The following is a 16,468-nucleotide window of genomic DNA, read 5'->3' as shown; positions in this document are numbered from 1 at the left end:
AAACTTATTAGCTAGACTGATTAGCTTAGATGGGGCCTGTAGGGCTGATGCCTGATCCGGAGCTGTGGACTACCTAGCGGGTTTACCGGGGCTCCGGCTCGACAAGCAGGAGTAGGAACGTGTTGGTTTTTAGTCAGAAAAAGCCTGACTGTCCCTCTCTCCTCACCCAGGGCGGGAGAAGTCATTGGATGATTTCTCCCCTTAAAACAAAGGACTGATTAGCTTATTTAGAGCCGCACAATGTTATAAAATCGAGATCATAATTATCAATGATCTTGATCATAGTTTAAGACAGTCAAATATCACCATTGAGTGACACGAACAAATTATTAAAGTCTTGGTAATTTTTTGTCCCATAAATGGGATTCCCATACATTTAGCAAGTCATTGTAATAACCATATGAAGTATGGAAGGTGGTATAATTGCGCATTGTCCATGTACCGGCTTTATTTATTTAATGACGTCTATAACCGCTTGGAACCTGTCTGCTGTACATATCTATTGTAAAAAATATAAATTATGGGACAAAGTTCGTCTCGTATTCTCTCGTCTTAATGAGACATAATTGTTATTTCCATTTAAATATTATAACAGAATTATAAGATCTGGTTTTATCATGATATGTTCTCAAACAATTTAAAGGGAACTCAACATCAGTTTATTATTTCTTCATTTTCTTTTAATAAATTTTTCGTATATACTGCCGAAAAGACCTTACACGTCAAAAGACTAATTAGTATATCCCAGCGTGTTCTATACACTCTGCCGATAAATATACTCTGCCGATATCAAACACTTGATCTTCCACATAAACCAAACCATCTCTAGTATTTTCTAAAACAACTTGTAATAAAACACTATCCCTTTTAAAATAAGATGAGAAAGTGCATCGACAGCGCGGGGCAGGGGTCAGCCGCCCTCTATCTGATGCAGACGAACCTGCGCCAGTCTATGTCTTATAACTTGTTGCTTAGAATAAAGCCTTTCTTTAGTGAGTGTATTATGGTAAATATTGTTATGTGTAGTGTAAACTTAGATAATTGTCGACAAAATTATGATAAAATGTTATTGTTCTTACTTTAATGTAAACTGGGTACTGTAACTGTAAGCTGGGTTAAAGAACCCCAATAACATACTTGAAACGTAATTTATTAATGCTTTAGACTCTAGACCCAGATGTCCGCTACATACAGCCTACTGAAAACAGACCAGTCACAAAAACTATTGAATGATATTTTATTTAGGTACGCTAAAAATGAAGTACCTACAATATTATTACTATTACTAGGATATTAAAAATCTTTGTAATCATTCTGCACCAGAGATCAAACATCGTTAGTAACATACTGACCACTAAATCAATACTTATGAGGCAGTAGAATACTTTCTGACCAGTAAATACTACTATGAGTAGAATACCACGTAAGACAATCATATTTTACTATTACACGATTACAAAAATAATATCAAAATGACCGTCTCGACCACATCTCCTGTCCTGCGGCCACTATAATCATATTTCACAATCGATTTCGTTTTTTCTTACTCAACTTTAACACCGTATCCTCGTAGACGAGTAATGTAGCGTAGACGTATATTTTGACGGAATATTGCAATGGTGCCGATCAGCCATTGAACAAAACCGGCTATCGCCGCACTCATCATTACATCTGCCAATAAAATGTTCAATGGCACCCAGTTACACGTCGGGCCAAGATTAATAGCCCAGCCTGCACGCGCAACTATAATCGTTAAATATTTATTTATTTTTGCGCGTTTTACATCACTTTTGTAACGGTGGTTATGGTTTTTGTTGTGCAATGCAAATCATGGCTTGCAATTTAAATCAATTCCTCATAAATGTATACATGTATGTAGGTACATTTGAATTCGCACCAATGAATAAATAGATGAAGTGTGTACATACAGTTTTATTTAAAGGAATGATGTCTATTTTAAAATTGATGAAACACTCAACAATTATGGAATTATTGACCATTTAAATAGTTTACATTGTCGTCTTTAAAGAGACATCCTCACGGTAATGTTATGCCCTTAAAATTTCTCCAAAGAACACAAGGTTGGCCTTTGTGTAATGTTTGCTGTTAATTACCGATAGTCGTTGGTTTAGTACTTGCGTAAATAAATATTGTCCTCCCTAACTTTCCTAAGCAATACACGATCATCACTTAAAGTGAAACCTAGTGTACCTGTGTACTATAAGGTAAAAGGTATAATTACACTTTTAATAGTTATTCTAAGAAATAATTTAGTTTTATTTACTCATTATGACATCATATATCTCACAATTTTTTATACAAAATCACTGAAAGTAGATCACAAATTAATCTTGACTAACACATACAGGTACATTGGCCTACATAGAGCACATTAAATCGTTTTGCTCGCCAGTGTAGTCAATAGCCCATAAAACGGGGTACAATTCCCGACACCAGCTAGGCCAGGGTTTAATATTCAGGCTTTTTATTGCGTCCAGCGGACCGTGGGACCGCGAGATGAAAAAAAAGAATGTGCACTTATTGTTGGCCGCCCGTGTACGCTCTGCTTCAACTGTTTCATTGAGCTTGGCTTAGGAGTAACAAAGCTTTTATTATTTCTTAGGTTTTCTACGTGCTGTGTTGCGCATTTTCTTTTTAATATAGCCTTTGGAAGTAAGGGTCACTTCGAGAACGATGAATTCTGAATCGTGTATACTTCATATTTTATAAATTTTACAACAACATTGAAATTATTTACTTACTCAGAATTCTGATAAACTGCAATGAACAATTTTTATCGAAGTTCATGGACCACGTACGCATTTACTCGTAACATCTTAACCACACCTATGAAACATCACTGATACTCTTATTAACCAAACCGACCAAGAAAAAGAATCAATAAAGAAATCTACCTAAGCACGCGGATCATGCAGTGAGGAGATTAATAAAAGCAATTAACTATTACCTACTTTCACAAAATGACAAGAAGCTGCCCGTAATAATGGGAATCCCAACACAATGTGTAATGTGGGAGCCTCACCACCACCACCGCCACCAGCTCATTCACTATGCAGAAAGTACAGAGTAAACGTTTTGTCTCAAGTTTTCATTTAAGTGTTAGCTCGGATCGGAAAACCTTTTCTCCTCTGGTCTTTACTGAATATGTGTCACAGTTTACATAGGTAACTCATTAATCATTAGAAATAAACAACAGGGTAATGTGGTTTTTTATGAGGGTGAAAATCATCCAATATCTTCTTCCGCCTTGGGCGAGGCGAGAGGGAATGTTAGACTCTTACTAACTAAAACCATCCCGTTCCTACTCCTGCTTTTCGAGCCGGTACCCCGGTAACCCGCTAAACAGTCCGCAGCTGCGAGTCGGACTATAAAGTGCCCTAGATGTTTATTACAATCTGGAGACAGCTCTAAAATAATTTAATGCTGATTATAGGTAATGGTCAATGGTCATGAATCCATAAATTATAAAATATTAAATCGACAGTACCCGCTGTAGCAACTGTAGCAAGCGTTGCCTTAGCCACGATCTTCTCTACTCTTTAAAACAAATATGGCAGATAAAAATAAGATGTAATTAATTTCCGCGGCCTTATTACTTTCGTCGCGACGAACTAATTGTCCGACATTACTCATTAATACTGACATCATGCAGCAAAATCATTTGTTCTCATTAGACACACAATCATTCGGGTGTTGCTCAAGAGGAGTTAATGATCGTAAGAAATGTTGAGTTATGGCCGAAATTTACACGTTTTTGGTCATTTAATTCTGTTGAGGAGTTATATTCTTTTTATTTTATCAGGAAACTCGTGACTTGTCTCTTTTGGATGACGACATTTTTATTTAGATTTAGTTGTTTTAACTGACGTAATGTTTTACAAGTTTTACCTTCTGTCCTTTTAACCTTTGTCCCGGGATAGAGCTTCTAGATTTACCGTATTACGTTTCCAAAAAGAGTTTCTAAAAAGCCAATCTACGGCACTTTTTTAGTCATTATAGTCATAGGGTTAATCATATGAACCACATCTATTATAGGTAGTACATTTAGGTACAACGATTGTGACCCTACAAACCTTACCTAAGTCTTGAGCTCCCTTCACGTGTATAGATACTTCTATTCAGACAAACTCACCGTCTGTAAGTTGTTTACAGCAGATGTAGTTATTTATCATTATGCACTTAACTAGTTAGATAGCAGTAATCTCGCAGAGGTCGCCAAATGATGGGCTAATCACTGTTCTTGGTAAGCAACGTGACTCTAATGCCTGTGTTCAGTAAATAATCTCTGTACTCGTCTTACTTAGCTACATTTTCTTGATGTTACCTACATACATACTTTATACAGATGTACTTAATCTAACTAAGTTCTTTCCCGTGACTTCGATATTTAATAAAATAATTAGGTATATCAATCTCCTCAATTTTCCTCAGTTTATTTTACCTCCGAAGGGATAGGCAGAGGTGCACTGTACAATGTACACCCTTTTTACCATTCGTCTAATACATAAGTCCCATATAAAAAGGGTTGAGTCTCGTGCCATATACTGGGCACAATTCTAAACTTCATGCTTCTACTTAGAAAGTTTCGAAAACCGAAAAAAGGTCCTTCAATACTTTGCCCGACTCGGGATTCAAACCCGATACCCTTTGCCTGGCAGTCGCACTTTCTACTACTCGACACACGAAGCAGTAATTTACCTCCATCATCCATGGAAATGGCGCAACTCTCTTTGCCCTTTCTGGGCATTTGTTGTTTTGAATACACGTCACTAATCATTGGAAAAGTCTAGAACAATAATGTATTTATAAACCAACTTATTATACTAAAATAGTCGTAAGTCGAGTAATTCAATAGTTTTTGCCATTATACGTACGTAATATAATGATTTATATTGTTGCCAAAGTTTCCGGACATGATGGACTCGTCTAATTGTCAATTATATTCAGTAGGTAATATACTAACTATAGTTAATGAAGCCGTCTTTATTCGTGAGAATTGTTTCAACAATGCTCAGCAATAAAGACGGGTTTAGGTAATATTTCTTATTTCTTAGTATAATTATCTAAGTACTTAATCTAGTGGTAGCCGGAGATTACGAGTTCGACTCTCAAGAGGAGTAAAATACGTACCATAGCATAACCATTAACTTTTAGTTCCAACTTACTAACACACATATTGTGCATTATTATGATCGAAATATAGTGTCAAAATGGTAAAATTATACATTAGTTTGGAGCCACGAAATTTACTGCAAAGCACAAGAAATTGAAACGCGAAAACGACTGTCAATCAGTCTTGATTAAAAAGTTAAAACAATCTTATCTGATCTAATAAAATAAGACATGAATAATAAACTGTTACTTAAAAATGTTCTACCAGAATTTTGTGGTGGGTAAGCCCTATCCAAATCTGGTTAATACATAGTTGTCTTCGTGGCCCAACAAGAAGCGCCGGTAACAGTTATTTAAACCACAAGAGTTACCAACTAGGCTGTAACGATGTAAATTAACCTTCATACAAATTAGTTATCATACTGATATGGTTTCTCTGTATTGATGTTAAATGCTACTCCTAAATCTATGATTTTACCATGAACATTACTGTATGTAGTTAGTACGAAATTAAATTGTTATTATGATGGGCTGGTGAACTTTATAAAATTGATGAATGGTTCAAAGAATCATTTACTTAAGTATTTAACTAGCAAAACATAGTTCCTATTTATCTGAAATTATTACGTTTAATTCCTGAAATATCATTAAACAGTTACTCAATTAATTAAAAATCACGGTTTACACACGTAAATTAATAAAAAAAGGTCTACTAGTTTCGATTCACAGAGGGACTTACGTTTAATTCCTGAAATATCATTAAACAGTTACTCAATTAACTAAAAATCACGGTTTACCTTCGATCACTAATATAAACATTAGTGATCGAAGCGGTTTACTTGTGTAAATTAAGTAATTGAGAAAACCTCTACTAGTTTCATCATGAGCAGCGTGCGTAGACGCGGTGACGACACGCAGCCTACCTAGAGTAGACCGTAATTTTGAACCCATGATCACCGAAAACCCGTAAACAGTGATTTTTATAAAAATTAAACAGTTACTCAATATGATTAAGTTTCATCAATAACTTCATTGATTCAAAAAACTAGCATGGAAGCAATCACCAACTTCATATTACTCGTACTCCAATATGACGTAACCAAAGGGTGTCTGGGTAAGTGTGAGTAACTGTCACTCCAGTCAGCTGTCAGTGGATCGGTAACAGTACCCCGTCCTTGCACAAGTGTGTAAGGTTGCTCGATAATCAGACGCAGTGAACTTGCCACCGCGGTCTGTCTGTCACACCGTAGCGTAACAAGTTGTTGCTTTCTGATTTTAAAATTAAATAATAACACAACACAATGTTAGTTGTGGGCTTGTGGTGTGTTAGAAGGTTGTTGCAATGATTGATTGAATTGGTTGTGGTTTTATTTAAATAAGTCGTATTTTAGTAATAGGTACTCCTAATACCAATGAAACAATGAGTGTGAAAGGTATTTGCGGTGCTGATCGCGTACCATCCGACTATTATGTTTACTTTTTTTTATTATCATATAAAAAAAAACTTGATTAAAAACAAAATACTAATGATAGCGTTATACATTTGACTGCACGGTTGGTGCGGTGGCCTGGGCAACTGGCTGCCGCGCAACGGGTAGCGGGTTCGATTCCCGCACGGAGCAACTCTTTGTGTGATCCACAAATTGTTGTTTCGGGTCTGGGTGTCATGTGCATGTGAATTTGTATGTTTGTAAACGCACCTACGACACAGGACAAAATCCTAATGTGGGGCAATGTTAAAAAAAAAAAAAAAAAAAAAACATTATCGTAAAGTATATTTACGGGTCGATAGGTTAAACAATATATCTTATAAATACAAGTTTAACCCATAATATATAAACATAAATGTAAGTATACATAATAAATACACTCTCATTAGGTATTATTAAAACAAGATATTTGCGTCAGTAAAACAAGATATAACCAGTTACTTTATGTAAAATAAAATTAATAATACAATATTATCATTCTGGACTTCCAGTTTGTGGTAACCTGCATGCCCTTGACCTTCTCCTCAGAATGCTGTGCTATTAAGAGATGCTGATCTCTTACGATATTGCCACTATTATTATAATAATATGAATCTACCACAAATGTTAAAATGTTGACCGTTTTCCCGATGATGACGTACATCCAACGAACAATCCCTCGTGTAGGTACATTTACCCAGTATTTATGTTATCTGACTGACTTTAAGTGAAGTTTTATTCATTTATTTTAAAGTTTCGTCTCGAAATATACTTTGCTTACATGACATTTAAAATTAACTAGTGGAATTGCTAATGTTTGATAATCTATCTTCACATTATAACACAGTCCGGTGTAACAGACATCCACATAAACTGTAGGTTATGTATTAACTTTTTGAGGCTGCCCAGTTTGTGTTATTTGAGCGTATACATACATACATACATACATAAACAGATAGTAGATTACATAACTGTCGATATGTAACGTATTGGTTACACTTCTGACACCGATCGCGGGCTAACATTAACATAACATTATTTGGACACTTTCTACCAGTCACTGTTTATGTGAATTTTATGTATTAATTATTTAATTAATTAAATTCTTAGTTCTATTTACAAGATGAATAAACAAGAAAAGTTAATTATGATATTTTTGATACATTTTTTCGCCGTACTCAGAGTCGTTTAATAGTTACTTAACCCAGTCCCTAGCAATTGTTTTCGGAACAAAATGGTTGCTAAAGAATTGTTTAAGTAATCTAATCTAACATCGTATTTACAGTCAGTAGTGTCCCCATCATCTACCCAAATTCCAATCCCCAACTTTCGAATGACAATAACAATTAACAAATTTAGTACAACAATGCCTATCACCTACCTTCTAAGATTACTCGGTAACTAACCAAATGTTTACAATTTCACACGCCATTATATGTCGTTACACAATCGGCGATCACTTGCATCATCGCACCGTAAGTATATAAGACAATATAGACATTCTGATCGATCGCTCGATATCTAAGATAAATGTTACGGAGTCTGACGGCACACGGTGTCAGTAACATTGGCAATCATGTGTAAACATTGTGTAAACATTGCAATTTACTTGAGTAAGTACGTAGGTATCAATTTAGGGCACTTTTTGCAGGAAATCTGATTTAAAACATATTTTTATCGATCTTTAGGGAACAGAGAGTTGAAAGTTCCCTAAGAAAAGCAGGATCCTCCGACCAAGCGAGGTGATCGTGCCTGGCGGGCTTTCTGCCCAACTGTTGTTCGTTGGGATTTTCTATCCATGTTTATTCGCTTGTATACTTCATATGTACGATTTAGGATTTATGATGACGATGTAGGATTTATTATTTTTAGACGATCGGCGATCAAATCAACGGAGTCATCTGTCACTTGACATGTGTCGCCACAGATCTGATGGATCTCGTTTGTCTCAATCTTATTAAATCATAAGTTAATAAGTAAACCTTTTAAAACGAAAGGTGGTGTCTCACAAAGGGAAAGAGATTATACAATAAAATTTTAGCAATAAAATCACTATTTCAAACTAGACTATTGACAATTTCGAAACTGACCAACTGACCACCCAATACTGAAACTGTAAAACAAACAAATGCAACGTTAGATCTAGGTATTGTACGTGAGCACTGAATTGTCTGAATATCTGGACAAATTGATTCTCTACACTGCAATACTCGTTTGTTAGTCACGCCGACCTAGCTTAGCAATGTCCTGGCGAAATACAAATATTTGTTTACACTATTTTAAAATAAATGCAGATGATTACAACACATTTCTCAGATACCTAAGAATATTCCGAATCAAATAAAGGCCGAAACGAAACTCCGGACTAAGTAAAATAATTATTTATGTAGAAATAGCCATTCGCATACACAATTAAATTAAAAATGGAAACCTTTTATTAGTATTACTAACTGTTTTATATTTGTTTGTAATGTATTGTATGTAACGCCGTTGGTTTTCTCAATAAATAAAAATAAATAAGTAAGTATCAATGCTTTTTCCAAATTCTTTGTCATTGAATGGAAAATAAAAAACGTATTGTATTGACTGAACTTATATTATGTTTGCCTCACAATGGATATAAACACAACTAGAGAAAATTGAATGCAGTTATTCTGAAGTCTGAACGAAAAAATTGTTTTGCAAAAGTACGGTGTCGAAAAAGTCTTTTGTTCGATTAGTTATTAAATTAAAAATAGCTGCTTGAATTGAATAATTGAAACACCTGAATAATGAAATTACCATGACTAATTGAATCATACCGATATTGGAAACCATACGAATTCACGGGAGATATGTAACTTCCGTACATATAGACATTTACATAAGACCATATACTTCAATCCTTGAAGACGCCTATGAACCGCACATATTTAATGTTACAAACAGTTTTCACCAATTTTATTATAAGAAAACGTGTCTATTTTTAATGTACCATACACGGAGAACAATTTCAGGCTTCATGTATAGTTATAGAGCTCTGAAAATACAAGAATACTTGTGACCAAACCAGAGATATTCAGCTGTCAGTCTCATCTGCTCTCATCTTTGACTGCACAGTTAGTGAGGTGGCTGGGCAACTGGTTGCCGTGCAACGTGTCGCGGGTACGATTCTCGCACGAAACAACTCCTTGTATGATCTACAAAATGTTGTTTCGGGTATGGGTGTCATGTGTATGTGAAATTGTATGTTTGTAACCGCACCTACGACATAGGAGAAAATCATAGTATGGGACAATGTTAAAAAAAATCTTTAACCAAATGACCAAGGAGGTAGTCTACACGCGAATTTGAAGAGTAGGTACACGTCTCTTCAATAATATGTCTTTACGTAACCACATGGTAATGAAAAGGATTGTACTACGAGTACGATCGGAATGTTATTAATCGATTAGTCTCAGTTACCGATACACGTGCCTTATCGATACTATCGGTAATCGATTGATATCGTTAAAGTAACATTCGCTTTCCAATGTCGAGGAAACATTATTATTTGCAATCTGCAATTATACATACAGGTATACGTATGTATATGCATCTTATTATATGTAGAAGTTTTATATTTTCTTGGGTCACATATTATGATCATAAGGTCATAAGATCCATTATAAATTGATTGCAACTAGTATTAATATTATTTGTTATTCCAAATGACGTCACGTCATAGAAAAAATCACCCCATCAGGGAATATACTTCCTTCCTATACATTTATAATATTAACTTTCGTATTAGTTTACTCTCTTATGTTAGTGAAGCAATGAAGTGAAGCCATCCTTCCCAGTCACCGCTCACCTATATTAGCAGAGTCAAAACCTATAGGCCAAACCCGTATGTTTTCTCAACCACTAAAACTCTTGTAAGCTATGCTCTTTATTTATTTTTCAATGGGGGAAAATCATTCAATGACTTCTTTCGCCTTGTCATATGTCTAAACCTATAATTAGCTAGAAATGCAGAAATATTAATTCATGTAAAAATGTGCGTTAGGTTATGTATGCTATATTACTAATAATATCTATAGCTTATGATATCTTCCTCAATCTTGTACGTATTACCTATTTCCTGAGATTAGCAATGAGTAGTTAAACAGCTACGTGTGTAAGATGGAGAGGTAGTGTGTGCCGGACCGAGTGCCGTGTGCTGTGTGTACCACCCTTTCTCTTCCTGGATCTGCATAATGGGGCTCATTAGTCATTAGTGTTTGTAGGAATGTAACATATGAATATGTTTTTGGAAAAAGATATTCCGGAGATATTGTAAACAAACAGTTAATCTTTCTTAGAGGTATTGATTTAACGAATCTTTTTTTTTTAAAAACGTTGCCCCACATTAGGATTTTCTCCTGTATCGTGGGTGCGTTTACAAACATACAAGGTTCACATGACTTGACAAGACCCGAAACAACAATTTGATGGATCACACAAAGAGTTGCTACGTGCGGGAATCGAACCCGCTACCCGTTGCGCGGCAGCCAGTTGCCCAGCCACCGCACCAACCGTGCAGTCGATTGATGATAATTTACTTATCTTCTAGCTACCCTGGCGGACTTCGCACCGCCAAAGATTCAAAACAATGTTTTTTGTATAACTACACGTAGTGTGGTCGTTCTCACATTATAAATAGTTTTATATACCTTTTAAACATATATGTATGTGTTTGATAAAAAAGAACTGCGATTAGCAAGAATTAAAAGCACTCATCACTCAACTTCACATCGTGTTAACCATCACATCACCTCCCTTTTTTACCCATCCACAACATGAGAGTTTTTTACTTCACCAAGACCAAGATGTATAAATTATATTGTTACTTATCGTGTTTTTGACCCCTGCCAATTAAATCACGTACCTATAGATAAATGACGCAAATAAAGAAAGATATAAAAACTATGACCAACAACTAACGTCGTATCTCGGTTTCATCCTTGTGTATTTATTCCGAGGGAAGTCCCAAATGAAATCTTCTTTAAAAAATAATGAGCAAAATTACTCCAGCCATTGACCCTTTCCCGTGACAAAGGAAAAAGGGTATGTTAAGTTTCATTAACGTCCAGTCGAAGAAAACTGTAGTTTTGACATACAGGTTCTTTACATGTATGGAAAAACTAAAATAAGTTATAAGTAATAACTTCCCAAAATTCCTGTAAACACGGGAACATCAGGAATTTTATACGCATTGTCACGTGTAGATGTTAATATAAAATTGTAAATTTTCGCTTGCGTCGAGTCGTCACGTGCGGCGGCACTCGATCGCGCCACCTTTGGCTGCACTGCTGACTCGGAAGGTCACGGCGAATAAATAATTACATGCGAACATATACATACATACTGACGAATTGAAGATGTAACCAGACTTGGTAGTTACCTTACGTATTTTCATGAAGATCACTAGAATATAAATGTGATAAAGCATCTGAGAGTTTGGTAACATCTTGGCTTATGACTCTTTTCTCATAATTTGGACTTTCCCAGGAGAAATTTTAAGATGGACAGGAATACATACAATGATTTGCTCCATAGGATTTACCTGTGCAGCATTAATCTCTTAAAGTGTACAAAGTTCTTTAAAAGTATATGAATATTCATTTACAAATTCTACCATTACATTTTTTAATTCGTCTTAAAGATTATTTAAAAAAAATGTTAGTCCAATTACGAGCATCATCGCGATCACTGATCTTATACATTTTCTGACACGCGTCTTACGTGAAACCCGCGCCGGCGGCCGGTTCCATCGGCCGCGGATTAACTTAACCGGGGATTGAACTCGGATTAGCGGCCGGACACCTTGTCATACATACACTTCTTTTTCTATAGTAATTCTAGTATAAAGATATTTTAATCTCTTGGTTTTAATGTAGAGTTTTAAACTGTAACATTTTTAGTCCTTAGTCACTTACTACTATAATTTTCTGAACGTAGACGGTACAAAGGTTTCGTTATCAGTAGTTAGTAGCTAGACTCATTTGACAAGGAAAGCCTCGAACAAACACAAGCCTCGCACAATGACGTAACACATTCGCGTGTCATTGAAGAAAATTACTTCAAATTCAGAAGTTGTTGTGTTACTACAATCATTTAATTTATGCAGAAATGTTCAAAATGTTCTCCTTGATTGACATTTACGTAGAAATTGGCTATTGTTAGATTTATATGACGTCAAACACAGATAGATTTATTTATAACATTAACTATTACACATTTCCAGCTGTCATGATAGTGTCAAAATAACATTACAATTAATATTGTGTGCAAGTGGAGATTTCATAAAGAAAATCGTTTAAAAATTAACAAACACTTCCATAGGTAAGAAAATTATAAAATAAAAATACTTTATATGATAAGTGCTTACAAAACTCCAAGAATTTCAAAATGGGTCAGCTAATGAAGCGCCTAATCGAATAATTGCCTAAGTTACATGCATAATCGGATAGTATGCCCAAACACGTCTAATTGTCGTGATTACGTTACTAGTAATTATAAGTTTTAATCTGCAGGTTAACGCGTGGTGTCACCGCGCCGGTTTCTATAGTTAGCGCGCACGCATTGAGTTAGTCGTCTCTGCACGCGACGCTCGCATCCACCGTCTGCGCGCTCCGAATTTTTCGCGCCGCCGCGAAATCCGTTTCCCGATACTAAACCTCTTTTCTCCGCGGTTTTTTAGTCTGTATTAAAAAAGTAGCTGTCAAACTTTTACCGCGAATTTTGTGGAGTGAAGTGATACTGTACAAGTGTGTATAAAAGTGAGTTTTCATCGCTGATGTCGTATGAGTTTGCGTATTTGAACAGGTGATGATAAGGCTTTAGTTCTTGCGGCTAATAGTGGATAGAAGTCATTCATCATCATACTTACTATAAATAAATTATTAAGTTATGATAATCGGATTATTTTATGTCATTGAGGTTTTATGAGAACTTTAGCCTAAGTTTCCCGATGACAGGCAACTATGAGAAGATTTTACTTTGTAAAGAATCCATAAACTTCTTTCATTGCGAATTTAATATTTTACAGTAAACACGTCAAGATGTTACCTTGTAATTTCACCACATTTGAATGTAATACATGACAATAACTGCCGAATCTTGTGTTCGGTTCACTGATAATGTTGTTTATCTCATTCTTATCAGTGTAAAATTAAACCAAAACTTTTATCTCGTACTCTGTGTAAGTAACTACCAACTGAGAGGGGTTTTTACAGATTTGCATAGAAATATTAATTACTTAGGTGTTTATAATTTTTTAATTTACGAAATAAGTTTTTCATTTTAAACTATAAAAGGCAATGAATTCTGCTTGAAGCCATTTCTTATAAATTGCAAGCAATTATAATTTATGTAAAACCATTCACATTCAAGGTAATATAATTTTCTGAAAATTTATAACTTAGAAATCCTTGAGTAGTTATTATGTATGAATCATGGAAAATACTACGAATAGGGAATATTAAAGTGGTGGTTAGAAGATAGGCACCTAAATGGCTAATCAACCCTTGCGCAGTGACGGAAATTAGGATGACATAAAACCGCTTAATCATATTTCAAAATATTTAACTTACCGTCGTACTCAGATTCATTTAAACAAAATCTTTACTAAGGAATAATTTAAGTTATCATTAAATGTGTGTACGGCAGTTAGATCCTACAGGAACTAAGCAAGTAGATAATCAATACAAATGACTGGACCGTTTAAACTCTACAGTTATATAAATATATTTTTAAAATAATCGTATTTTAATCAATGCCTACAAGATCACAGTGATTCCACAAACCTCAGGAAAAATAAAAGCTCGTTAAAATACGAGGAAAAAACCAAAGGTTACGTCTGTGCCCACATGACCGTCGCAACTGGTTATACAGAGTGGTTTTCCTTTAATATCAACCAACAAAATCACGTTTAAAAATATAACATTTTCTAACACAACACAATTATATTAAATATATTACCGAGAATCTATAAATACTGTAACAATTCCATTCACAAACAATATTAAACAGCAATTAACTGCAAGTTACTCTTATCACACTGATAACGTACAACAACTATGATAAAATATGTATTGAGTGCTCATCCGTAATCGGCTACGTATGCACAAGTAGTGGGCATGCTCACTACGCACGCTCTGATTGCGACCAATCACAATCATTTTCATAAAAATGTGCTGTTGTCCGATTGATGACCAACGGAGATGGACTGATAATGAGATTTTACGGTATAGTAATCTTGGCAACTGTCGTATTGGTGTGAGTTCATTTTCTTTTCACGTGTAAGCACTGCGACATAGTAAATAGATATAGTAGCCTTAATAGCTACAACTTACTTATGTAATGTAACCTCAATTTTATGACTATCTAATAGAATATTATGTACACAGTATAGGTAAACCCATTAACGGTCAATAATCTTGGAGTCTATTAAAAAGATTCCTTGAAAACTCAAGTTTTGCTGAATGGAATTACGCATGATCAGTCTGTTCTAATGCTAGGTAATAATTACCACAACTATCTACTACTAAGGAGGTACTATTAGCATCCCGTATCGTAGATAGTAATTGACTAGTGCCCAGTTATCGGTACTTCCAACCTGACTGTGTGTCACTCGTGCAGTGTGCAGCTGGTAGCAACCTGCTAGTCTAAGTAGTGTAGTAATATCTTCACTATCTGTTTGTCGATCATAAATATTGTTATAATATGTATGGAACCTATTAAAAGTGAAGTTGGTCATGTGTTAGTGCAAGTGGATAGCAAATGGTATCGGTTTTCATTAAAAATAGCGTATAATGAAGGAAATTACGCCCAATGTATGGTGGTTGGAAACTAGATAATTCCTTATATGATACTGGTATTTTTGTAAAGAGTTTTAAATACAAAGTTAACCGTTATTGACATTAGTTGAACACATACATATGTTAAAGCACCTACATACGTAACGAGGTAGCTTGAATAGTTACACGTTGCGCACTTTGACAAGACTAGCTATAAACACTGGCTTGACCTTTTCAACCCTTTTATAAAAACTTGATGATAATAATAACATACACACACACCTTTACATAATAATAAACTTAGATTATAACTTGCTTGCTAGCTGACTGACGGACAGTTTTATTTCAATGTTTAAAAATAAATAATTTATTGTAAGCAATTGCTTTGACTTTATCTTAGCACATATTAATATGAACCTCTGCACTTTCGTATCTATTATTACTTATTTAAATATTAAAAGTCAAATAGCTTTTAAAATAATACCTACATAGGTACAAACGCGGATAAACAGGAAAATATTATTGAAAAACAAACTAAGGAGACAAAAAGTTTAAAAGACAAAAACTGGAATGAGCTTAATGAGCAAAACAACATTGATTTATGTAGACAAACAAGATTTTGTAATCATTTTAATGGTTCACTTGTATACAAATACAAAATTATACGTAATGGTAGGTTTTTTGTCATAAGCAGGTAACTTGGTAGATTGGTACCTGCTGCTGAAAATAGGTTCTAAGTTCAATGCTAGGATTTTCAATGGTCATAATTAATGTAATTTTCAATTTCCAACACGTTTTCAATTATCATTTTCAACACGAAGCTTAGTCTCCCGGAACATAATAAAAACAAAATATAAAACCTTAAAAAATGGTTCTAGAAAAATCTTTCAAATAACTACAATTACTGTAAAAATAGAAATAAAAAAACTAAAAATAGATTCCTACATTTTCTTACTCCATAACAATTTATTGAAACCTATAGAATGATAATTACGATGATGATGATGAATGAGTACCTAATATTAACTATAATTAATTACGATTGCTTCTCATTGTCCTTAGATA

General features: G+C 34.7%; 1 protein-coding gene across 7 annotated transcripts in view; it reads left to right on the top strand.

The window, feature by feature from the left end:
• The window catches only part of LOC118279336 (uncharacterized), a 102,692-nt gene that overhangs the window by 49,685 nt on the left and 36,539 nt on the right, over positions 1-16,468 (top strand). The window contains exon 1 of one of the 7 annotated variants that reach the window (XM_050698719.1): positions 13,187-13,384. The exons of 5 other annotated variants lie outside the window; for them this stretch is intronic. The gene's annotated coding sequence lies outside the window, so the exon portion shown is untranslated. Of the gene's footprint in view, positions 1-13,186; positions 13,431-16,468 lie in introns of those variants that run through there. One more of the 7 variants, XM_035599039.2, reaches the window with a different exon arrangement.

This window comes from Spodoptera frugiperda, chromosome 15, assembly GCF_023101765.2.
Source record: "Spodoptera frugiperda isolate SF20-4 chromosome 15, AGI-APGP_CSIRO_Sfru_2.0, whole genome shotgun sequence".
In the NCBI taxonomy this organism is placed as follows: domain Eukaryota; kingdom Metazoa; phylum Arthropoda; class Insecta; order Lepidoptera; family Noctuidae; genus Spodoptera; species Spodoptera frugiperda.
The sequence above is the reverse complement of the archived record's forward strand: the minus strand, read 5'-3'. Positions and strand labels throughout refer to the sequence as shown.